The sequence below is a fragment of the Mus musculus genome, chromosome Y (assembly GCF_000001635.26).
Source record: "Mus musculus strain C57BL/6J chromosome Y, GRCm38.p6 C57BL/6J".
NCBI classification, from domain to species: domain Eukaryota; kingdom Metazoa; phylum Chordata; class Mammalia; order Rodentia; family Muridae; genus Mus; species Mus musculus.
In genome coordinates this window covers 70,502,736-70,529,849 of record NC_000087.7, presented here as the reverse complement: position 1 = coordinate 70,529,849, position 27,114 = coordinate 70,502,736, and positions in this window count along the sequence as shown.

Below are 27,114 nucleotides of genomic sequence, written 5' to 3'. Positions count from 1 at the left end.
TGTCCCAACTGCTAAGAAGGACACATGCTCCACTATGTTCATCGCCACCTTATTTATAATAGTCAGAAGCTGGAAAGAACTCAGATACCCCTCAACAGAGGAATGGATACAGAAAATGTGGTACATCTACACAATGGAGTACTACTCAGCTATTAAAAAGAACGAATTTATGAAATTCCTAGCCAAATGGATGGACCTGGAAGGCATCATCCTGAGTGAGGTAACACATTCACAAAGGAACTCACACAATATGTACTCACTGATAAGTGGATATTAGCCCAAAACCTAGGATACCCAAGATATAAGATACAATTTCCTAAACACATGAAACTCAAGAAAAATGAAGACTGAAGTGTGGACACTATGCCTCTCCTTAGAAGTGGGAACAAAACACCCATGGAAGGAGTTGCAGAGACAAAGTTTGGAGCTGAGATGAAAGGATGAACCATGTAGAGACTGCCATATTCAGGGATCCTCCACATAATCAGCATCCAAAAGCTGACACCATTGCATACACTAGCAAGATTTTATCGAAAGGACCCAGATGTAGCTGTCTCTTGTGAGACTATGCGGAGCCTAGCAAACACAGAAGTGGATGCTCACTGTCAGCTAATGGATGGATCACAGAGCTCCCAATGGAGGAGCTAGATAAAGTACCCAGGGAGCTAAAGGGATCTGCAACCCTATAGGTGGAACAACATTATGAACTAACCAGTACACCAGAGCTCTTGATTCTAGCTGCATATGTATCAAAAGATGGCCTAGTCGGCCATCACTGGAAAGAGAGGCCCATTGGACAAGCAAACTTTATATGCCCCAGTACAGGGGAATGCCAGGGCCAAAAAGGGGGAGAGGGCGGGTAGGGGAGTGGGGGTGGGTGGGTATGGGAGACTTTTGGTATAGCATTGGAAATGTAAATGAGCTAAATACCTAATAAAAAAAATGGGAAAAAAAAGAAAAAGAAGAAAACAGGGCATTTAACTAGAGGCTTGCTTACATTTTCAGATGATTGGACAATCATCACGAGAGGGACCCCATCACTGGAGCAATAGAGAACTATTGATCCTTAGGCAAAGAGATAGATTCTGCCATTGCATTGGCTTCTTGAAAACTCATACCCATCCTTGTTGATACGCCCACTTTCTCCAATGAAGCCACACCTTCTCTTATTCCTTCTAAATTTAAACTCACTGCCACTTTCTGGTGACTAAATATTCATATATATGTGTCTATAGGTGACTTTATTATTCAAACCACCACTTTTCCCATGGCTCGTTCAGCTATTTTTTTTAAAATACAGCCTAAAAGGCTCCCATTTATTAAGGACTACTGATGAGCTTAGCCACAGTGATGGGCCCTCCCACATCAATCATTAGCCAAGAGAATATCCCATAGACTTACCTAATGAACAAGTAAGTGAATAGAGACTGATCTTCAATTGTTCTCTCTTCTCAGGTAACTGTGGATTGTCAAAATTGGAAAAAAAATAATATCCCATCACAGTAATGTTTAACTTACACCATAACCTACAAAAACATTACTCAACACCATCTATTGCATTCTGCCCCTGCATAGACACACTTCCATGTATGGCATAAGTGAAGGATGACTACCTCCATCAGCAAGGATACTCAATAATAGGTGACATGAGCTGAATATTTCCTATAGCCTCACAACCCCGAAATTCTACTGTGTGTTACACTTACTGGGAGACTTGCCAATCTGTCCAATTTTATGCCACCAAAGCTATGACAAAAAAAAACTCCTCATAAAGAAATCTAATGAATTTTACTTGATTTCTTTCTCCTGAGGCAACTGAGTATTATCCCTTCATGCTTATATTGGTGTCTGATTCATCTGTAATAAACCCACTACTATTTACAGCTACATCACAGGAGGTATGACAAATACCATCTCCCATGAGTTGGTCAAACCTTTTCAGCAGCTTTTTTTGTAGTATCCTTTCTATAATAAAAAATACATTGATTTCTTTATTTTTAAGTGTGTAATTTAATGATTCTAACACATTTTTATCTCCCTTCCATTTTCCCCTCATTTTCTGCTACTTCATATGATATTGCAATCTATTAAAATACAGTAGTGAATACAGCGGAAAAAACAGTGTGGGAAGAATCAAAGTTCTTTATTACTAAGACAACAGATACACTGGCAGAATCTTCCAGGTACAACTACTTAGTAACTTTCGGTGTAATGTTAGCATGATTCTTCTAGAAAAAAGCTTAAAGAATTAAGGCATGGTTACAATGGACTAGAAAAGTCAGTATCACTAGTGAGACACATTCATGTAAATAATTTTCATCACTGTTCCGATATGCCTAGCAACAAGCAAAACAGGTCCATAGTCACAAGAGTATGAAAGGGGCATGAAGGAGAACAGTTGTCCAACTTATTATTACCCAGTAAGCATCAACACAGGAAGCGACCAAAGACAATAAATAACTTCCAAGACATGTCCCAAATGACCAAGTTCCTTTACAAGTGTCTCACCCCTTCAATGCACACCCATCAATCAATTAACTCATTGATTAAACCCCTCAGGGTCCAATCACTTTTCAGATTGTGTATAGTGTTCTATCTTTGAACATTGTACTTGGGGCCAAAACCTTCATCAAAACCCACGACTGACATAGCAAACCCATTTCACCACACAATTCTTTATGTTACAAAAAGTGATAGGATCTATCTGTCTCTTTAAGGATATCTCTGTATAGCAGTTACAAAAGCAAAACGTCCAGGACAACAGAATCATCACCTCCATGAGGTATTTTAAAATATGAGTTCAAGAAGAAGGAAAATGCAATGCAAGTTAATGTTCTTGATCCCACATCCCTCCATCTTAAAGCCATAGGTTGGACCCAGAAGTTTAGGTCAAAAGTGTAAATTTCACCTATACTACAACCAACTGTGATGATTTCTAGCCATCTCCAGTTTCAGTGTGGTATTTAGTCCCACCATCTGCATCACAGCATATTGCCTAGTGTGAAATAGTGCCAGCAGTTGATTGCAAACCCCACTATGCGTTGACTTGGATGTAAAATGAGACATCTATAATATAGACACACTTGTACACACACACATACTCACAGAAAGAGGCAAGAAGTAGAGGAGCTGAGTCTTAGGAACCCTCAATGAAGAGATAGTGGAAATCTTGTAAGGCAGAGAGCTCATTGAGAAACTGTATGTCTCTATCTGCACAAAATCAGGCCAGTCTGCCTTCCATCAATGAGTGGTAGGTTCTCACTATCCATCATCCCCATCTGAGAAGGTATGGACAGTTAATGAAAGATGGAGAGTCAGTTTTCATCAAAGGTATGCCCTTTGAAGGTTATAGGTTAGCCAGGCACCATGTCCAAGAGTTTATGGGCAACACAATTGATTTGAATGGGTTGTATCAAAGGGGAGAAAAGGAGACATGAAGTTGGAAGGAGGATTAAGGTGGGAATGGATCTGGTTTTGGTCCGGGAGTAGTTATTAAGAGAACTGAAAAATAAATTCCATCAAAATACATTGTATGAATTTCTCAAGGAATTAATGAATGTAGTTCTTAATATATAATGTCTGTACTGAACATATACAGACGACTTATATTTCCATCTCCTAAATAACAAACCCTTGTATAGTAGTTTCATTACATTAAGGGCAAAAGTAATCTAGAAATTATTTAAAATAAAGAAGGATCAGAGGTGATGGCCCAGGGGCAAATTCATGCCTGTGTTCATTTACTTACAACACCAGTGCTTAGGATTTTGGGAGCGGCAGAGACAGGAAGATGAATATGACTTCCCGAAAGCCAGCCTCACTATTAGCTCAGCAGGAAACCCTATCAAAAGCAGATAAATTAGGGAGTGAAGGAGCAAATCATACTATGCCCTTCCCTAGCCTCTGAACTTACCTGTACAGATCTGTGTGCAGACACACATGAATATAAATAAAATATACAAGAGCTTATCTTGCATAGCTTATAAGCAGTGTTCTGTTATCTTAGCCTAGAGTCCTGAGGACTTTATATCATTAGAGTTCCTGAAGCAAACTCCCCAGATATAGCGGATGGGTATATCTTGTTACTATGCAAAGAGACCTCAGTTAAGTGTGTGTCTCAGTGATTCCAAAACAGCTTTTCTTCTCTACCTTTCTTTATATGGCACAGAACGACCTGTAAATAATTAAAATATGAAAACAAAGCTTTTTCACGAATTTAGGCTTGTGTTAAAATAATATTTATAACATTTTACTAAATGGAAGGGAAATCTTCAGCTCCCAGGAACAATCCTGTAGGCTTCTGTTTTGTCCCATTATGAACAAAATTAATTGCACATCAACAGTTCCCACGCTTTTAACTAAATCGGGATGAAGGGATATGTTTCCATACAAATAAGTAATGCCAATGTGATTAATCAAGTAGAAATGTGGCAGGGTTAGGATGCCTTTGGCTGATGTGACAATGATGACTGATTAGTCTCTTGTTATGCAAATAACCCTAACCTCTAAGAAAAGAAAAGTAATGATATAAAATATTCCAAGAAGTGGCATGGACAATTATTACTTGATTTCAATTTCTTTTACATACTTTATTAGTTTGAATAATTGTGGCTCACAGAAGATCAAATATTCAAAGGAGTTATTTTTCCAGGTGGTGGGATGTTTAGAAAGAATTAGGATTTGTGTTTTCATTAAAAGTGATTTGGCACTGGGCTTGAAATATCAAACACCCTATGACATATCAAAAACTCTCTCTCATTCTTTCTTTCTTTCTCTCTCTCTCTCTCTCTCTCTCTCTCTCTCTCTCTCTCTCTCTCTCTCTCTCTCCCTCTCTCTCTCTCTCTCTCTCTCCTCTTTCTCTCTCTCTGTCACTCTCTCTCTCATGTTTTAAGCCATCCATCCAGTGGTTGACATCTAGTATTAATCCATCGCATGTTTATTGCACACAGTAAGGCAATCAACGTTTATGATATGGATGTGAAATGGTCCTTCTTGCATTTTTTTTTTTTTTAGTTAACTCAACCTGGGAATATAGAACCGCAGATAAAGAACTGCCTCCATCACATTGGTCAGTTGCCACACCTGTAAGGAATGATCTTTTTTGGATGGCTGATGTTGAAGGGTCTAGCCCACTATGGGTAGTGTCAACATCTATGAAAAAAATATACAAAGTGTGATGGTTACCGTGTAAGGGCCTGAAATTAATTTTTCTGGAAGAACTTATGATCTATATGGCATGAAAAGTTAAAGTGCCTGATAATTTGTAAGTAAATTCCATACTTACCAGCATTCAATATTTTGTTTACCCATATTTCAAAAGTAAAATTATCAAATCTATTTCACCCTGTTTTACTGCATTTAATCTACTAAATTACTTGTAACCAGAAATACTAATAAATTTTAAAGGCCTTTAAAACATGACTGGTTGATATTGGGTTTAACTTCATCACAACTTTGTAAGCAGGAACAAGAGCTAGATTGCCTTCTCATTTTGCAAAGAATCAATGATTCACGGTTGCAAATAACTTCAATACAAGGTACTTAACCCTGTAAAATTCCTGCTTTGTTTGAATAAAATATTTATTGCTCTAACTTTGGGTTTTCATAAACAGAATTTTGATGTGCTATCCAATGTGCTGCCTCAAAGAGTCTGGCACAATTTCTGACACTAAGAACAGTTTAAAGATAACCAGGGAAAGGTTGGAACAGGGAAAATAACCACCAAGGATGTTGGTGAGTCAGAAACTGAAGGCTTTCACAGGAGGAAAATAAAAACAAAAACAAAACAAACAATCAACAAATGAATAAACAGAAACCCAACCACCAAAATGATAAAAACAATACAGGTGTGAATTACTTGGGCAGAATGTGACTCAAGTCATCAGGACATTTCAGTAGGGATTATATTTTGTATTTCGAGAATGCCATATGAAAACGTAAAGCCTAGATGGTTAATGTCTCTGGTGTAATTAGGGAAGGAACCAGCATGAGTGGGGTTCTATGATGCAAGCTGAACTAGGTGATGTCACAGAGCACTGGCCATAGATTGCACATCTATTCCACTTGGAGGCACTAGAATCCCTAGAAGGTGTGTCCACTATTTTCCCAGTGGTGTATGAAAGGCAGGCCAGCTCCTGAAGCCCAACGTTGTTCCTCAAGTTTTTTTTGCCTGGTCTGTATCAAAAGACAGAATCTTGATGACTAAGACATTTTCTTTGGGTAAGTACATTTATGAAGTGAATGGGACTCTCATAGCTATAGAAAGCTGAAAGTTTTCCCTCCCACACTGAGTAACTGTACATTCTAAATTCTCCCATGTTTGGGGCCAGGGGCATGGTTGATCCAGTTTAGTTGATCTCCTGAATTTATTATCCTTGCTAACAATATCTCCTTCACAATTCCATTAAAATGTCAAAGCACTTCTTTGTCCGTATGTATTTTAGAAAATGTTAGTTCTAAATGGCTGATATTGCCTGGATTTGTTGAGGCCAGAGTTGCAGTGGCAAATAATCACCGAATAATCCTGAGGCTGGGTCAGGTGACATATTACAGAAGGCCAGTGGTGTGCTGTGTCCCTGGGATATTTGTGAATATTGCCACCTAATTCAGAGCTTGCAGGTACAAGAGAGGGTAGGTGACAACTCTGACTCATTTTCTTTATTCTTTACTCCTTGATCATTTTGTAAAAGGCATACCAACTTCCACATTGACATAGACATGCAAGGAGATGTTCCTCAGCAGAGGCAAATTAGCTCAGGGCTGAAGACATATTCATCTGAGTATGTTATTCTGAGCTCTTGAGAATTACTTGTTAATTTCCCTTCGATAATTTCCTTGTTTCCCTTATTTATTTTTTTTTTTTTTGCTCTCAGGAACAATACAGTCAATCCTATAGGCTTCTGTTTTGTCCCATTATCAACAAAATTAATTGCACATCAACTGGTCCCACACTTTTAACTAAATCAGGGAGAAGGGCTATGTTTCCATACAAATAAATAATGCCAATGTGATTATTCAAGCAGAAATCTGGCAGGGTTAGGATGCCTTTGGGTTATGTGATAGTGATGACTGATTAGTCTCTTTTTGTGCAAATAACCCTAACCTCTGAGAAAAGAAAAGTAATGATATAAAATATACTACGAAGTGACATGGACACTTATTACTAGATTTCATTTTCTTTTACATGCTTTAGTTCTTTGAAAAACTGTGGCCCACTGAAGCTCAAACATTCAAAGGTGTTAGTTTTCCAGGTGGTGAGATGTTAAGAAAGATTTAGGATTTGTATTTTTATTAAAGGATATTTGTCACTATTTTTTGAACTATCAAAAAAAAAACAAAAAAAAAAACAAAAAACAAACAAAAAAAAACAACAGGCTCTCTCTCTCTCAATCTTTCTCTCTCCTCATTCTCTCTCTCTCTCTGTCTCTGCCTCTGTCTGTCTCTGTCACTCTGTCTCTGTCTCTCTCTCTCTCTCTCACTCTCTCTCTCTCTCTCTCATTCTCTGTCTCTCTCTATTTGTGTTTGTTGTCTGGAGTATTGTTTGTGAGCTCTCAGCTACTGCTCTAGACATGTGTGCATGCCTGTCGCCATGGTGTTTACCATGATGTCCTGGAGTCGCCCTCTGAAACTGTAAGACCACAATTAAATATTTCATCTTATAATTTGGTGTGGTCATGATGTCTCACATCAATAGAACAGTAATCAAGACATCAAAATTCCAGTTTATTTTTTCAATCGTTCTGTACTTATTTCATTAAAGTTACCTTTTGTCCATTGAACAGTTTTAAGAATACTTTTAAAGGTCCTGAACAAATAGTGCCAGTAGGAGTGGCACTGTTAGGAGGTGTGGCCTTGTTGAAGTATGTGTGACCCTGTTGGAGTAGATGTGGCCTTGTTGGAGGAAATGTAATACTGTGCTTGTGGACTTTGAGATCGGCTATGCTTAAGCTGTCCCCAGTGTGACACACAGTCTCCATCTTCTACCTGTGTATCAAGATGTAAAACTCTCAGCTCCTTCTCTAGCATTGTGTCTGTCTGAATGCTTCCATATTTCCAGTCATGATAATAATGGATTAAACCTCTGAAAATAAGTTACAAAGTGTTCAAGAGTTACTGTGATCCTGGAGACTCTTCACTCTGTCTCTGTCTCTGTCTCTGTCTCTGTCTCTGTCTCTGTCTCTGTCTCAGTCTCTGTTTCTGTCTCTGTCACTGTCTCTGTCTCTGTCTCTGTTTATGTCTCTGTCTCTGTATCTCTCTCTCTCTCTCTCTCACTTATTCTCTGTCTCTCTTTGTTTGTGTTTGTTGTCTGGTGTGGTCATGATGGCAATAAAACCCAAAGTAACACAAACACAAACATTCAAAAACACATTTGATATTTTGACTATTCTTGGCCCAGGGAGTGGCACTACTTGGAGCTAATAACCTTGTTGCAGTAAGTTTGGCCTTGTTGAAAGAAATTTATCATTGTGAACATGGACTTTAATGCCCTCTGCCCAGCTGCCTGAAAGCTACACATTTCCTAGCACCCTTCAGATGAAGATGTAGAACTCTCAGCTGCAAATGCACATGCCTACCAGGATCCTGCCATATTCCCACCTTGATGAAAATGGACTGAATTTCTGAACCTGTACGCCAGGGTAAATTGAAAAGTGTCTCTGCTGATAGTTGGTTGCTATTCCAGAAAGTCCAAAAGTTATGACGTACCATCCAGAGTCTGAGAATACACTGGTTTAGCTTCTAGCATTTGACAGAAAACAGGATTATCAAGACAATGAGAGTATAAATCTTCCTATTTCATAGAGACACATAGGTTATAGATCTGTGGAACTCAATGTTTCATGGGTGGTATGGTAGGCTGATTAGTGTCTGTATATGAGTGCAGTTTCTGTTCCCAAGTCTGATGTCACACATACACATATGTTAAGTAATGTGTAGAATGTCTTCAACACTTGCTCTCTTAGAGTGAAACCCTCTCACCATTTTGACTAGTTTGACTGGCCAATACACTATTGGGATATCTACCTGTCTCCACCCCACAATGTTGCAGATATGAATAGACATGCCTGGAATTTTACGGAGTTGCCGAGAATACATGAACTCCACTGAGCCATCTTTCTAGCCCCCAGCAGGGTATTGTTTATTGAAATCAATGATCATATCAGTAGAGAAATGAAAACCAACATGACCCTGATATTCTACCTTACCTCCACCTAACACCAATAAGTGAATGTTAAATATAAATTTAATTCGTGTCCAAATAAATCCAGATTACAATCTAATGAATGATAAAATTGGAGTGGATCCAGATGAAAGCTACGTTAGTAGATTTTTGGCCTTTTATATGAAGAATAACCAATATTTTGGGTACACTAGGAGAGCAAATGTGTGTAAATGATTCGAATGAAAGAAAATCTGTGTTCCAGGGAATTTTATTTTAAAATAAATTTCAAAATCATGAAATTTCAAATATATATATATATATATTTGTGTATGTTATTATGGGTTCATGTGAGTTTTCTTGGATTCCGATTGCAGAATTAGAGTATAGGGGACCTGGTTACGTGGCACTATTATTTTTTATTAATTAATTCATTCATTGTCCACCTTCCTACTGTTCCACATCCCATATCTACTGCCCATTCCCTGTCTCCAAGGGCAAGTCTCCACCCTACCGGATCTCTAAACACCTTGGTGTCTCTAGTTTGTTGAGAATTTGGTGCATCATTTCTGATTGAATAGAGATCAAGCAGATTTTTTTCTGTGTATGTTTTAGAGACCTTCTGATAGATCGCATATGCTGCCTGTTTGGTTGTCTAGCATTTGGGAGAACTCTGGGTCCATAGTAGTTGAGACAGCTGGTCCTCCTCAGCCTCCTTCAGTCTTTCTCAAATTAAACCAATGGTTCAGCAGATTCTGTCCATTTTTTGTTTCCATACATTTGCATCTAATTGTTTCACCTGCTCATTATTTCTTCATAAGTACAGTCATCCTAGCATTCATACTACAAGTATCTGAATTCAGAAACCTACAGAGGCTATTTATTGCAAGCAGGTCTTCTGCAAAAGCAATATACAATATACGTACTAAAATTTCTATCAGTGCTCAACAATATACTATTCTTTGTGATGAAATCCCTCTCTCTCTCTCTCTCTCAATATATATATATACTTCTCTAACACTTAGTATGAATAAAGATTCTCTTAAATTCTCTCCTACAAAGGGGATGATATTGGAATGTCATCTGCAACATTCATTCACTTTCCTACACAGTTTGTGCTTTTTCTTAGCAATCAACTAATATCTAAATCACACATGCACTCAGATTACAAAATAAGGTATCTGAGCTAATGCAATCTGTTATTCTGAGTCAGAGTAGGGGCAGGACAATTCCAAACTGTAGTTACATCCAAGAGCATGGACTTTAACAAATTGTGAATCAGTAGAAGACAAGACAATGTATAGATGTGGTTGTTTCTTTTGGTTTGGTTTGGTTTAGCTTTGCTTATTTCAGTTACCCACAATCATTATAAGAAACACAGAGAAACACTGATTAATGCCTGTATCTTGAACTGAATGCAAATCGGGGCCCTAGAACCAACATTATATTTCTGTTACAATATACAGTATATATTTTTAGAGATTTTCTTTTCATTAGCTATCATACACACACACATACAACAAGTTTAAGAAATGTTCCTAAATAAATGACCCAAATAGCAGCTTAATGATTCAGATGCAGATATTTTCACCCAATCAATAGACTGAAGCATCTGACCCCTGTTGTTGAATTAATGAGGTTGAAAGATATTAAAGAAAAAGGCATTCCTGTAGTAGAATCCCTGTCTCAATTAAACTGTTCCCCCAAGATGTCTGAAACTCTGGCCCAACAAAGAGACAGAATGCACCTGCTGATATGAGGCCTCCAACACACATACCCATCCTTATAAATGGTGAAAAGCTTGAATCTTTCTTATTTAGAGATTATACATTTGATATACTTCAAAGTCATAAGAGAATGCTTGAGGATTCAACAGAGCATATCTAATTTCACTTTTAGTATAAAGAAAATTGTCACCTTCCTTTGGTCAAATACAGTAGTTAATGTTCTCCCTTGTAGATATCACTAAGATCTAAGGCCATATTTGGGGAAAGGAAAAGACTGAAGCTCACTGAGCCTCACACAGGATAATTTTCTTGGCCACTTCAAAAAGCAAGGAGTGCGAGAGGCATCTTGGGAATAGAAGACTTCTGAGAACCTCTTCTCAGAATGAGACATTTGAAGACCACAGTCAACAGAGGGGAAATCGTGAAAATCTTGGATCCTAAAGTAGAGGTCCCAAGTCTTATTTTCCAGGTTAGAAATGTCCAGTTCAGCTATGGTCATCATGGGAATTTCCTAGGCTCCACTGAGAACTGTAAGACGATTCAGACTCTTCCTCACTAGCTTCCAAGAATTTTCCCCATATACATACCCTGTGTAACAACTTTGAGTGTCCAGGCAATGGTCACAACAATCTCCCAACATGATAAATAGTTATGCATGAATTGATGTTTCCGCAAGGCTGTTTTCAGCTGCACACATCTGTGAATAAAAGATACGAATGGGGCATTGTGATGACCAATTTTGAGGCACAGGATATGGGAGACAATTTCAGTTTTCTATTTTCTGCCCTATCATCTAAAAGGGGAGAAATGTGAGGTGACATTGTTCACATATGTGTTGTGTGGATATCTTGGACAAATGGGATATGTTTAAAGAAAACTTAGTTGATCGGGGTATTTGTGAGGCAAATCCAGTAGAGAATCTATGCTGGTTCTTTAATTGCAGAGGTGGATCTGAAGTGTCCTAGTACAGAGGGTGGAGGTCTGAAACTCCCCTTCTACACAGAAGCTACTTCTGAGAGTCCTTTCAATAGATTTTGATTTCCAAAGGCCCCTTTTGCTGAAACTGAATGTTTAAAATCCACTTGGTAAATGGAAGTAGACAATAGACCCATACTCCTACTGGGAAGACAGGGATTGTTAGATGCCCTTTTATGTAGAATAAGTGGTATAAGTCTCCCATGGTCTAAAAGCCTTTTAAGGAAATAAAGGCTCAAAACTACATGGTTGGAATAGGAATATTCAATGTAAGGTATAATAATACATGTTTTGGGCCACACTTTGCTAATAGGTTCTAGGGCCTTGTTAGTCCTAGGAGAGTTGTGACATTATATTCAGTTTAGTGAGAAAAAGTAAGTTAACATTGGAAAATATGAGCCCCATGTAGGAAAGGAAATCTCTGAATCCCTACTGCAAGAGGAGGACAGAAACTTCTTGAGGCAGACTGTGACGTTGCCATATAAACTTCTGTCCAAGGTAAAGGTCTCTGGTACCTTATACAGTGGAGTATGTTTCCAGCAATGATTATCAATTTTCAATTCTTATTCAGAGTTTTTTTATTTGTTTTTATTTTCATAGTTTGTGTTCATTGAGGAGATACACGGAAGCAACATATTCCTTCTTCCAAAGGCTTTTGAGGACTGTTGCTGGCTAGGATACTTCTTTGACTTTATTCATTATCCAGGTCTAAGCAGAATTAATGAAGTTATTACATTTCTATTGACTTGTGTGGAAACAGATGGCACAGGTACTTTGATCCAGTTTGAAATATCACTATGGGACTTCACACCAGAGTGAACTAGGGTACCTGTTTACAGAAGGAGTCACTTTTGGAAATTTTCCTGATAAGTTAGGGATAAAACTACTTTGACCATATATAGGAATATCATTTTTGAGAAAGAGAATATGTTGGGAGGATAAATAAGATAAGAAAGATCACAGAATCCCTCAGGCAAATGTTTATCTTTGGAATTTGAAGAAGATGTCGAAAACAGCTTATCAAGTGCAAATGAACTCACAATTCAGAATACACATGTGTTCTGAGAAATTAAGGTGTGTTTGCCAACAATCAGAGCATTTTTCTTACGAATTGTTTGGTAACCTCTTGCTCTATGTTCTCTGTAAAGCAGCATGCCAGGCATAGCCAACAAAGAGGGCACTGCTCTATTTCAAGTGACAGGCTTAAAAATAGAAGTTAGGTTAGGGCTTATATATTTACTGTCATGTCTCAGGACATCATTTCAGAGTTGCTTGACATCCCTTCTTTATTTGAGCATGCCTGGCAACCCAGGAAACATTGGAATTTTAGGAACTCCTAGACTAATAGTCCTGAGGATTCTATTAAGACAAGTAAATTTTCTGAGATATGCATGGTCAAGAGATGTTGATTTAAATTTTCCACAAGCGAAAATAAACAAAATTTGTATTAAGACCTTTTCAAACTGAAGGGTGTGTCTATATTTCCCCAATTCAAAGATAAAATGTAAATTTGTTCCTTGTCAGAGTATTTACGTCAAAGATTCTTCATTGAAAAGTTTTTGAACCTAGAGTTTACCTTGAACTGAAGGGAAAATCTGGGAAACATTAGTATATATATTTAAGGTTCAGTTCATAATATCAGTAAGTTGTGTGGGATTCCTCGACCTCAAAGTATGTCCAAAACTCCTTTGGACAAACTGGTATAATCAGAGACTGGCTTTGCTTCAGGGTAAGATCTGATGACTCCTTAATCTAAGACAGATGGAGTAAGTATTACTTGGGGAGAAAGGAGGTGGTGTTGTCCTTGTAACAAGAGAGATGATCAGAGTATGAAAATCTCCATAATAGTTTGTACAAAAAATTGCTTACCTTAACTCATAAGGTCCTCCTTTGCCACACCTAATGGTTCTTCACATTCTGGAGTATCCATATCTTTAGCAGAATTAGCAAGACACCAAATATTGATACCATGATTCATGAAAAGCTTGAGCTACTGTCTTCAGCATGATTGCCTCCTAAGAATTATGTTCAACCACCAGAACTGTGTTAGAATGATGATTTCACACCATGTCATGTGACTGAAGTCAAGGAAGTGGCATAAGGTCCCAGGATTGGCCTCCTCGACTTGATTTATCTGAAATGTGACCAGAGGGAGAAAAATGCTCCTTGTCAGAGGTAAAATATCCCATGGGTTCCCGAACAGAAATTATTTTTTATGAGAGTCCATTGACTCAAAGGGGTGATTTTTAAGACCTCAATCATCACAGGAATAGAAACACCATAACTGTGGAATCAAGTAAGTCCCTTGATCCTGTTGGACAGTAGGGGAGTATAACTGTTTACCTTCTGTAGAGGAGGTTGGACCAGGCACTCCTTAAATCCACATTTTCAGAGAACTCTAGAAAATTCTTATCCCTGAGGACTCTACTGCACAGTTGACAGCACTCTGAGGTTTGTTCTGACAAGACTGCTCAAAGTCCCTGGATCTGTTCCCTATTTATACTTACAATAGGCCACACAAGTATGGGTGTTGAGGACAATTACCTTTATGATGAGCAACTTAAAGAGAGATGACCTTGGATCTAGGCTGAAGTTTTTATTCATTGGCCATGGGACTTGAAACCAGACTTCTCTGAGTTTATTGGTATTGAAAGGTGTATCCCCTAAACAATAATTTCTGAGAGAGAATCTCTGGTCTATATTAGTTGAATGGTAGACCTGAGTAAGCCATGAACAAAGAGTGAAACTCCTGTGAATTCTTGGTACCAACGGTTTAGTTTTAAGCACACCAGATCTGTACTTGAATGTATGAGACACACTCCTTACTCTCAAATGTCAGTTCTATACTTTCTTCATCAGAGGGACATGCCTCAGACCACTCCAGTGCAGACAGAGAAAGAACAAAGTGTTTTTATTCAAGATCAGCAGACCCCTTTGTCATATCCTTAATGTCATGGACTACTATGTTTAGAGGAAGTAAGGCTAAGGCCTTCTTCAAAAGATAATCCAACTGGGGGTCAGCCCCCTTGAAATCATGGGATACTTTACTTCTAAGGTTGTGTGACTTGACGGAGTTGCTATTTATGCTTGAAATATAAATTATCCCGGTTCTGGTGGGGTACATCTGAAGCCCCATTGTGAATTCATCAATGCTATTGCATGGTGATATTAAAGAGCCATATTTGTGGCCAAATTAAGATGTTGTTGAAGTCTGAAGTCTTGCTTCTCATGTCATATGTCTCCGGATATCTTCATTCATTGAGGACCTATATGACACCTTTGTTCTGAAGTGATAATTCTGAGGGCAATTAAAGAATGTCTGAAAATTTTGGTTCTCATGAGTCAATGCAGCCTTCAACACTGGTGAGTTTCTAACATATTTGATGTAGAATGGGTATGTCTGAACCACTGTTAGGTTATTGAAGGAAGTTGTGAGGCACATATATTCAATTTTATGTATATGTTTGTACTGTCACTGCCTTCAAACACACCATAAGGTGGCATCAGGTCCCATTTTAGATTGTTGTGAGCCACCATGTGTTTTCTGGGTTTTCAACTCAGGACCTATGGAAAAGCATTCTGTGCTCTTAACTGCTGAGCCATTTTTGCAGCTCCAGCACATTGGTTCTAGACAGCTTAGTTTAAGGTCACTTAGGGAATTGGGTAAAATCTGAGAATACCTATTTCAGCATGGGCAGATCAGAAGACCCTTTGGTATACAGTATTTTGGATGATCTGTGGTTCTTAAGCTGTAAGTCTAAAAATTAATAGAGAAAAATATCTGTATTTGGATTACTGGTTTAGAGCAATTGCACCTCACATATCCTTGAGTCATGGAGAGTGCATTACACCCCACTTCAAGCATAGGGGAATACATCTTAGGGTTCTCTCAAAGAAACACAATTTGGAGGACCCTTTGAAAGGAGGAAAATGTTGATTTATCCACAAATAACCTATTAAAAATAGCATCCATTAGAGGTAGAAAGTCTCATACCACATTTGGGAAAGCAGAAGTATCAAACACTCTTGTATCATTTCAAGATAAAAGGTCAATTTTGGGAGGAATATTTGGAATATTTCATTATCGAGGCTTCCTGGGAACCCAGAATATGAATATCATGCAGGCCATGCAACAGCATAATCAATCGTCAGTATGCTAGGAGGAACTTCCCAGCTATTTCTCCTGGTAAATCAGCTGCCTACTTCTGAACATGGCAAGGCTTACTTGTTTCTACTGGACAACATATAAGTATATGTCCTGGGTTTATGAAATTGCTGGCTACTCTTAGACTCCAGCCATTGAAGCAAATGGGTCCAGATCCTTGGACTGAGGTAATGAGGTCAGAGGATCAGAAAAAGGAGCACTCAATGCACCGTATATCAAGGAAATCGATTTGTCATGGATTACATCAGATCTAGTTAGTCTAGGTCCTCAATGATCAGAAGAAGCACATACTATTCTACATACTATTCTACATGAGCTGGAAATTATATAGCTTATGGCTACAAATTGTTAGATACTCTTAATCAGAAGGGAGGTTTGTTTGTACTTTTAGTCCAAGGGACATATGTGATGCTTCAATGTGCATCTGAAGCAGCTAGGAGTAGAAATTGTAAGATGTAGAGATGGTTGATGAGAAGTAAAAGTTCTAAACTCATGTTGCTCATAAGGGGCAAAGAAAGTGAAAAAACAGGGCACCCTGTGGGTCAAAAAAAGAACTGAAAATGCCAGGGTAAAAGAGAGAAGGGCACTGGCCACCCTCTTGAGAAGGACTGCCTTACAGGATCCATTTGGCAAGCTGTAAAGTTCTGGTGTGTCCTTGGGTCAAAGGAGTAATTCGGGAGTGAGGATTAAGTCATAAGCTTCCTAGAGCATTTATGATATCTCTTTTTTCATAGAAAGCATCTGTGAAGCACATTTTTTTTTAGATTGGGCATTTGAGAGCCTGCCTCTTTCAGGCTAAAGCATTCTGAGCCTTACTGAAAGAGGACACATAGCCAATGACCCTTTGGTGAGAACTGAAAAGTCTGAGTTCACAATGCTCAGACTGATATGGTCTGACTTTCCCTTTTAGGGGAGAAGAAAGAACTACAGCTCCTCTTTTGCTCCGTGATCCTTTTGAAATTGATTTTGATAAGATGTATATATTTGTGGCCTCCTAGGACAGAAGGGTCACAAAGGGACACCCAAATTCACATTGTAATGATTGTTTTCTCCCTGGGCAAGAGAGAGCAAGTATCATGTCCTGTGTTTGAGATGTTACGTGTAATTACTTTGCATAACAGGGAATGAAGTGGCACCTCCATTTGGAATTCATGGATGTATGAATCCCACTAGGAAAATAGCCAATGCTGTGGGCTCCCATTTTTGTATTAATGGAAGTTATGTGTTTCTCTCTCTTTGGCAGTAGAAACATGTTTTGAGCACTACTTAGTAAAAACAGGGTGGTTGATATCCTCTTGGGGTGATGACAAGAATTTGACACCTCTATGGGGACTTTCTCCATCTGGAGATAACTCAATGCCTTCTTGTTCTGCAGGAGAAGTTTACAGGGCTATTTGGGTATTAGAGGCACTACTCTCTCTCCTCCTATTAAAAGTAGCATTTCAGAGAATCTCATGAGGAGACATGAAATGTCTGAGGCTCTCTTCATGAGGAATAGAGTGGTTTATGTGCACTTTTCTCTAGGCATGGATCATGGTTTGCCACTCTCATGTTCTGAATGGGAAGCTTGACTGTCCCATTGTTCAGAACGGTCCTTTTCTGATAAGATAAAATAGATTTGGATGGTCTGTATTCACCTTGGTATGGTGGAGGACTTCTGAGGCCCTCCTCATGAGATGGTGAGCATCCAAAGGCTCCTTTAGCAGTATCAGAATTAGTGAGGGTTATGGTAGTCACAGTTTTAAGATTTGCAACTTTTTTTCTTAGAAGTGCAAGATCTTACCAGCATTTTGGAATAGTGGCAGTGCTTCCACCTAGCATCTTTTTAGAGGACAGGTTTCAGGCCTGCTTGATCTACAGAGGAAAACATTAGTCTTATTTTTTGCAGTATAGGATTTTTGGGACAACCCCTTGGATGAGGAGAATAACTGAGATCTTTCTTATAAGGAATGCTAGATGTGAAACTCAATTGTGAAGATTAAAAGGGGGAGATGCTTCTTGGAGGAGTAGAGGTAGGACTGGATTCCTTTCAGCATACTTGGAAGATGTGAGGCTACCTTTGGCAGAAGAGATGCATTTTAAAACATCAAGTTCTGAGAGGCAGTATCTGATATCTCCTTCTGAAAATGAGACATGTTTCAATGTCCTTTGGTTAGAATTGGAAGTACTCGGGCTCTTCCTCTGATAAGAGTAACTATCTGGCCATCTTCATGAGAAGGGGTTGGAATTAAGTCCCTGTCTGTACAAAGTGACAGTCTGGGAAATTCTGTTGAAAAAGAAAGAACCCACAGTGTCTTTTCTAGATGGCATAGGTTCTAGAATCCCCTTAGCTAGTTGAGAAAGTTCTAGATATTCCTGGGCTAATGTTGGTGTTCCAAGGATCCCTTGATCAGATACTAAAGGGCTCAGCCCATCTACATTGTGTTTCATAAGACACAGAGACCCTGGAACAGATAGCAAAGATTCTAGAGACCCTGCCACAGATTCTGAACTCTTAGAAACAGATTGGTTACATGGCAGAGATTCTTCCAACTCTGGACTAAGTGTTGAAGAAACTGGTAATCTGGGAGAATTTTATGTGGCTGACAAAGATTCTATGATCTCTTGGGTGACAGATGGTATTTCCTCACGGTTTTGCATACTTGGCATTGTTTCTAGTTTTTCCTTCGCAGAATTAGAAAGTCCAAGATCTTAGGATCAGATGGTGAATATCCTAAAGCCGCATTTTTCTAACAAGGTCCTGGAGACTCTTGGGATAACAAGGAAGTTTCTGAAGGCCGTTGGGCAGATGTTGATGTTCCTACTACACCATGACAAGACAGGGAAGGTCTCTGACTCAATATGAAAGGTTGTGACACTCTCAAATATAATTGGACAGATAAAGGTGATCCTAGATGCACTATGGTAGATGCTGAAAATTCCAAAGCTCCTGGTGTAATATTTGCTATTCCTGGCTTGTGTTTTGTACAGGTGCAACCTTTCATATTCTCCTCTAAAGGACAGGCAAGGGCCTCCAGCTTTTTGAACAGATAACAAAGGTCCTGGATTCACGTGAACAGATAGGGACATTGTCAAAAGCTCTAGGGTAGATCATAGAGATCCTAGGGTTCCCTGTCCAGATAAAGAAATTGCCATGGATCTTTTGGAAGAACCTGACATATCTGAAGCAGTTGGATCTGTTTTTTGTACCCTTTGTGGAGTATTCAAATACTCATTTGGTCCCTGGTATGAAGTCAAAGGCCCCTCTGTAGGTTTAGAGAGATCTAAAGGTTCTTCTGTGTAAGGAAAGGAATCAAAAGGATTAGGGAAGAAAGTAATGAAATAAGTTGGGCAAAAATTGCAAGTGCCAGAAGTGAGTCATTGTATATCACATATCCTGAGATAGCTGTTGAATTTTTTTTGTGCACCTGATGCAAATGAGGAATATTCTAGAGTCCCCTAGGAAGATGGCAAAGGTTCTACAGAGCCTTGTGCAGTTGCCAAAATACTCAGAGATTCTTGGTCAGATCTCAAAATCCTTGCAATATTTTGAGTAGGGTGGGTATATCACTGACACACTGAGGAATATGGTGAGTCTGCTACTGTGTAGTGTGTAGATGTGGACTGAGTTCCTATACATTGTTTATGTAAAGAAGGATTTGAGAGCTTTTGGGAAGTTGTAGATTGTTGTATATACCTTTGTGGACATGTGGACAGATATAAGGTCCTCTTTGCAGAGAGAAAGGGACTCAAACTTTCATGAGAATAATCAGAAGATGCTGGAGTCACTTGTTAAGTGGAAAAAAGACCCAGAGGATTATGAGAACATTCAGAACATTGTGATGTATTCATCATTGCCTATGCTGAGATAGAAAGTTTCAGAGGTCCCTGGGCAGATTACAAAGGTACTGGATTCCCTTGGCCAAATGGGAAGGTCTCTGCATCTCCTTGGTACAATGTTATTGTCTACCAAGTTTTGGAGGTCATGGTGGCAAAGTTCCTAGAGCTGATGAAGTAGTCTGAGAAGATGTTACAACTTCTCTCACTCTTTGAAAATGTCCTAAAATACAATGTGATTCTTTATATTGTGACAATATCCCTGTGAAACCTGTTGAATTTTCTAGATTTCTTTGGTTGAAGAAAAAATAACTTTATATGCATAAAGTTCCGTCTTTTGCCCTGGAAATTTTTGGGGGCTTTTGAAAAGATGGAAAAGCTTCTAGAACCACTGTAGGAGGTACAAGATGCTCCTGAGAACCCAGTAGAGGTGGGCAATGTCCTACATCTGATGGTTAAGGACAAAAGTATTCTTGAGATTTCTGGAAAGGTAGGAAATGTCCAGTTTCCCTTGGGAAAGCTGGGGATTTTTGTGCAAAATTTTGGACAGTTGGCGAAAATTCATAACTGTCTGCAAAGAAGTTGGAGCATTCAAATTATCTTGAGCTTATGAAACATTTTGTGCAGTCCACTGTTTAGATGTGGGCAGTTTAGGAGACCCTTAGGCAGAAAAGAAATGTCCAAAAACCTCTTGGGAAGATGAAGAACCTACAGTTCCTTGTGAAGATGAAGAAATTTCCAGAGGCCTTTGATCAATTGACATAGATTCTGGTAGCACTTGAGTATTTTGCATAGACCCCAATCGTCTTGGGGTGGGAGGCAAAGTTCCCACAGTCTGCTTTACAGATATGTACTTTCCTACTGTGGCTTGTGCAGATAAACAATGCCCCCTCAGTGCCCTGAGAATACAAGGAAGACCCTAGAATCATGTCTTTAGTTTTAGTCACTTTCAGACTTCTTTCTTGCGATAGACAAGAATCCCACAGTTCCTTGCTCAGATCTCAAAGATGATGGTGGCACATGTAGTGATATAGTAAGATTCAGATGCAGTCCAGCACATCTGGAGCTGTCTGAAGTCCCTCAGAAAGATGGAGAATATTCATTTGCTTCTGATTCTGCTGGAGAAAAAGCTGAATGCATTAGAGCCCCTTCAGCAGGTCCTGAGTGATGTGTCATTGCCTGGGCTAAGATGGAATGTGTCAGGCCCCCTGGATTGATTGCGAATATACTTGATTCCCTGGAACAGATGGGAATATTTCTACACCTCCTTGAGTAAAAAAATGAATGTCTGCCAGGTTCTTGAGGTGATGATGGCAAACTTCCTAGAGTAAGCAAAACAGATTTAGAAGATCTGACATCCTCTTTCACTCTAGGCAAAGGGCCCATGGTAGTCTCTTTGTGTTTACATTGTCCCAATCCCAATATACCTGTTGAATCAGTCGAAGGTTCTGGATACCTTTGGATGGATGACACAGAACTTTGCACATGCAAATTTCCAATTGCAACTGTGCAATTTTTCTTTTACCCTTAAGAAGTTAGCAAATGTTCTACATTTACAGTGATAGATAGTGGATATCCCTGACCACCTGGTGCAGATAGGTAGTGTTCTGGATAACTTGGGAAATACAAAAACTTCTCCTGATTTTCCTGGCTAGAGAGAACATATTCATTAGTCTGTGGCTAACATGATGAGCATTGTAAGTTGAGCAGATGGAGAAAATGTGAGAGCCCTCTAGTAATTAGATGGATGTTTGAACGAATTTGGTAGAGAAGACAGAGTACCTATAGGTTCTTGTTTGGGTGTGTACAGAGACCCTTAGGCAGATAGAGAAGTTCCCAGAACCCTTTGTGCAGATGAAAAAGATCCTAACCTTCCTTCTGCAGGTCAAAAATTCCCAGAAGTACTTGAACAGACTGGAAATGTCCTTGTTCCTGCTTATCACTTTCTTTGTAACCTAGAGTCTCCGGGCTACATGGGAAAATTTCTTCAACTCCCTGGGCAGCTATGGGATGTCCCTACATGGATTCTGAATTCAGGTAAGATTGTCCAGACACCTGAGTAGATGATGAGTGTAATGAAGAAATTTGTGCAGATACATTCAGCTCAAGAGTTGCTTATGGATATAGGGAAGTTGTGACAAGTTTCCGCAAAGATATGGAGGGGCTCGACTAGCTTGTGTTGGTGAGAAATGGCCATGGGGCTTTGGGACATGTTGCAATGTTTCTGTTGCCCTTAGCATACATGAAGACATTCCCCAAGAACCTGAGAATGAAGACAAATGTTTATGAGTACACTGGGCAGAATCTGATATTCCCAGAATCTCTTGGGACGATGATGACTGATCAAAAGACTGTTGAGTATATGGTGAAAGGCCTATAGAAGCCTCAACATATATGCTAAGTTTGGTAGATAGCAAATGTGCTAGATCCTTGGGACTACAAAATAAGACTCCTGAGATCATTGGTCATATTGTGAATGTCCTGTATGACTTGAAGGATGTGGCAAAAGGCCTGTAGTCCCTTGAACAGATGGTGAGTTTTCCTGAGATTCTACCATGTGTGTTGAGTTCCCTAGCTTCTTTTGGAAAGATGCCGAATGTTCTAAAAAACCCTGGGAAAGATGGCAAAGCACCCATAGTTTCTTGGACAGGTATCAAGTGTTCTAGAGTTGTTTTCTTACATCTCACAGTTATTGAATTGCCTGATATAGTTTGCTAGTTTGTGGAAGTTTCTGAGAACATCATAGAGAAGTTGAGGATTTCACTTTCACTTGGGAATATGACAATGTTGTTGAGATTTTTTGGTTTTTGGGGTTTGTGTGTGTGTGTGTGTGTGTGTGTGTGTGTGTGTGTGTGTGTGTGTGTGTGTGTGTGTGTGTGTGTGTGTTTGTTTGTTTGTTTTTATGTCCTGGTGGATGAAGAAGATCTTTTTTCAGATGGAAATTTTTCTGACTTCCTATTTTCAAATTTGGGAGTTAGCATAACCCCTGTAGGAGGCAAAGGATCTGTAGTTCTTTGGAAACATGGCAAGGTATACAGATATTCTACTATGTATGATGAGTGCCCTAGCTTCTTCTGGAAAGATGCTGAACGCTCTAATTTCCCTGTGGTATAACTAAAAAACCCTAAGTCCCCTGGACAGTACAGATTGTTCTAGAGGTCTTTGTTTACAACTGACAATTGTTAGATTTCCTGTTGTAGTGTGAGGAGATGATGGTGGTGCAGATGATGAAGGTTTCACATTCCCTTTGGAAGATAACAATGTTTCCTTAGTTCCCTGGGTAGAGGGAGAAGATATTATAGCCTCTGTTTCAGATGGTGGATGTCATCGGGTATCTTGCATAGATAGAGAAAATGTATAAGGCTTCTGAAAAGAACTGAAATTTTTCACAGGTCCTGGTTCAGATGGTGAAATTTTAGAGTCCTAGTTTCAGATTTGGGTAGTCCCATAGTCCTTCTAAGAGATAAAGAATGTTTCTCAGCCCCTTTATTAGATGGAAATATTTGAGCCATCCTATGAGCACCTTGAGTAGATCCTAAAGGCCCTGTTTTACGTCTTGATGGTTCTACAGTCCCCTGTGGTATATGGACTGTCTCAGAATGTCTTTTTCTTATTTGTATTTTGTCCCTTCCTTTTGGGATGATATAAAAGACTCTAGGGTCCCTTGTGCCAGTGATGACATTTGAAGAGTTCTTTGCAAATGGAAATACCTAGTGTAGATGGTGAAGAATGCAGAGTCTGTTTAGAAGGTGTGTAAGTGGGCAGTGGTCCTTGGATATTTACCAAAGTTTCTAAGGCCTGGGAAGAAAATGAGTAAATTTTCTGAGCATTTGGTGCAGTAAGTGAGTCTTTTCCACCATCCTAGGTAGATAGCAAAGAACCTTGATGCCCTTGGCATGATGATGATGATGATGATGATACCAAAGCCTCAGTAGCAATAGCAGGTAAGGAAATTGCTACAGGATCCTAGCCAGAGAGCATGTTTTTTGGAAAAACAGAGACATTTTTCAAATGTCCTGGAGATTTCTGAGGATATAAATATGTCCACATATCCACATCCACAGATGGCAAATGTCCTTTATAAACCTTAGAAGATGAGGAAGTTGCCATATCACCTGGTCAAGAAAGAGAATGAGAGTTCCCTGTTTAGATGTGGTGAGTTCTGGAGTCTGTTGTGCAGTTAAGGATATTCCCACACTCCCTTGAACAGAAGACAAAAGTGCTACACTTCATTCTGAGGATGAGGGTGTTCCCTGTTGCCATTGGGTGAGTGACATTACATTTAGGGGAGAATCTGAGTCATACTGAGATAAATCTAGAACTCCATGAATGTGGGGAAAATTTGATGGCATATCATGATATAATGGTGAAAGGCTCACAGGCTCTGAAGCCACCTGTTTGGGTCCAGGAGCTCCAATGGCTGAAGGGGAAATTGGCAGGGATCCTGGTCTAAGTGGCAAAGTTCTTACCATCTCTTGGGCAGGTTGGCAGGTTCTGAGTTTACTTTGGAGAGATAACAATGGTAATAAATTCTCTTGAGTACTTGGTGAAGTAGCAGCTGTACTCTGGGTAGTTGTGGAACAATCCACAGGCCTTTGCAAGGACATCAAAATTCCTGAAAACTCATGAGTTGAGATTCCATGTCCTGAAACTCATTGTGCTGATGAGGAAAGATCCAGATCTCCTGGAAGGTGGAATGAATGTCCTGAATAACTTTTTGAAGATGGAATATTTTTCTAAACACTTTGGCCAGATGACAAAGTTCTGTAGTTCCATGGGCACCCAGATATCCTGGGAAAAATCCTGAAAAACCAAAACACCTTTGCATAGGTGACAAAGTTTCTAGATGCCCATGGTTAAATAATGATGGTCTCACATATCCTAGAGCAGATGGTAAATATCCTACAACAATAATGTTTTAGTCAGAAGCGTTTTTAGATCTTTAGAAGATATGAAAATTTTCTGGTGTGTTTGGGCTAAAGACAAGTTCTAGATGATTTTTTTAGATGTGGACTTTCCCTCAGGCCCTTGATTTCACAAAGGAGATTGTGTAGTCCTGAAGTCTGATTTGCAAAAGGACAAATTACCTTAAGCATGGTCAAAATGTTCTGCATCATTTGAGAAAGATGAAGAAATTTCCTGGGCCAGTTAGTAAACACATAAGAGCCTTTTGGTTAGATAATCTTGAGCCTTTTTGGGGAAATATGGATTGTCCAACATGCCCTTTGGTAGACTGAAGATGTGAGACTCACCTGAGGAGAAATTGTAGCTTTTGATGTTTCTTTGGCATCAGGGGATGTTTCAAGTCTCCCCCCCCCCTTTTTTTTTTTTTTTTAGAAAATGTTCTGTAGTCTCCTTTGTTAGAAAGATCAAATCTTAACCTGTTTTTTTTTTCTTCTTCTATAAACTGGATGACTGTATTATTTTGGTAGAGGGAAAATGTCTACTACTTCCTACCAGAGAAGGCATGGAAAAGAAACACTCTTGGGTAGATGGAGATAATTGTAAAGCACCTTGTTCAAATATCACAAATCCTATGACCTTCTGCACAGATGGGGAAGGTCTTAATATGTCTTTTGTAAGTGTGCAAGTCTTAACCTTGGCTTTAAAATGAGGGGAAGGCCCTAGAGATACCTGTGTAGATATGGTTTCTTCTAGAGCATCATGGACAAGTGTAAAAGATCTAAGAGCCTCATAGGCAGGTAGTGAAATTTCACTACCTCCCTGTCTACTAATGAAAGTGGCATCTCCTTAGAGCATCATGGATAGGTGTATAAGGTATAAAATCCCCATGGGCAGGTAGTCGAATTTCTTGACCTCCTTGTGTACTAGTGGAAGTTCCAAGAAACTTTTCTTCAGATGGAAAAGTGGATAACAACTTCTGTATAGAATTTTCAGGTGTCATAGACAGCTTGATGGGCAAAACAGCTTCCATGGGGCCTTTTGAATATGAATTAGAACCCAGAGGATTTTTGGCATTTGAAAATTTCTAGAGACTTATGCTGGCATGAAGAAGGACCAACAGGCTTTTGTGTAGGGGGGTAAGAATCTATAGTATCTTGTTTAGTTGGGGAAGAAGGCTGATCCTCCTGAGGTGATAGGGAAGATCTAATAGTCTCCTATAAAGTTTGGGGCAGCTCAAATTTTCTGAATTTGGAGGGATGCTGAGGACCCTCTTCTTTAGAGTTCAGAGTGTTAACTGGTATGGTGTCCACTCTAAGTTGCCCTTTGAAAGATTGAGAAGGTCTCAGACTGCCTGTGGAAGATGCTGATGGTTCTAGTTCACTTCCTGTATGTGCAGAAGCGAAAGGCCTTTTGGAAGACTCAGGAATTTCTACCACGTCTTGAGTATGTATGGAACTCACAAGATCCTATTCTTGGAATGGCAAATATCCTTGAGCTCCTGGTGTAGGTGTGGACATTTTTCTCTTTCCTTGAGCATTTATTAGAGGTGTGAGGCTCACTTGGGACATTGTGATTGCATGTATTTCCTTTTGGACTGAAATAGATGATGTGAGCACATTTCTTATTGGTAGAGGACTTTGAAAGGCCTCTTGGTTTCATGGAGAATGACTGAAATTCCCTTGGTCAGGAGGGTCAGGTCTCAAAATAACTCTAGTAGGAACAGATTGCATAGGACACTTTGGGGGGAAAGAGAAACATCTTTGGATGTCTTTCTGAGAAGACTTTGCTCTCTGCCCTGTTTTGGCAGCTGGCAAACATTTTCAACTCTGCTAGGGAAAGGATGTGGGACATGATACTTTTGGGACAAATCACTGACATTACCCTTGGGGGAAAAGGTTTAGAGCCCCCTTTATGTGACTTACACTCCTGTTGTAGGTCCTCTTGACCAGAGGGATCTTCTCCAAAATGCTTTGGAAGAAAATTGGAAAGAAGAGAGTCATGTAGTGTAATGGATAACCTTTTGGAAAGCCTTCTGGAAGAGCAGGCATTATGATTTTACTGTCAGCACAAGTGAGTAGTCTTTGAGATGCCTGTGCAGATGTTCAATGTCCCATAGAGTATTGGAAAAATTTGGATAGTTCCATTACCTCTTGGCTGGATAAGGAAAGACCCTGAGCATTTTGGGGAGAATTAGGAGATCCCAGATATCCTTGGCTAGATCGGGAAGGGTGTAAGGAACCTTGAATGTTTGGAGAAAATTCCTGTCCATGTTGGCCAGCAGAAGAGTAGGCAGAAGATGCCCCAGGCACTGTGTGATCTTCTTTGAACTTTTTAATGGCATCTCCATTACCGTGTTTGGAAGATATTAC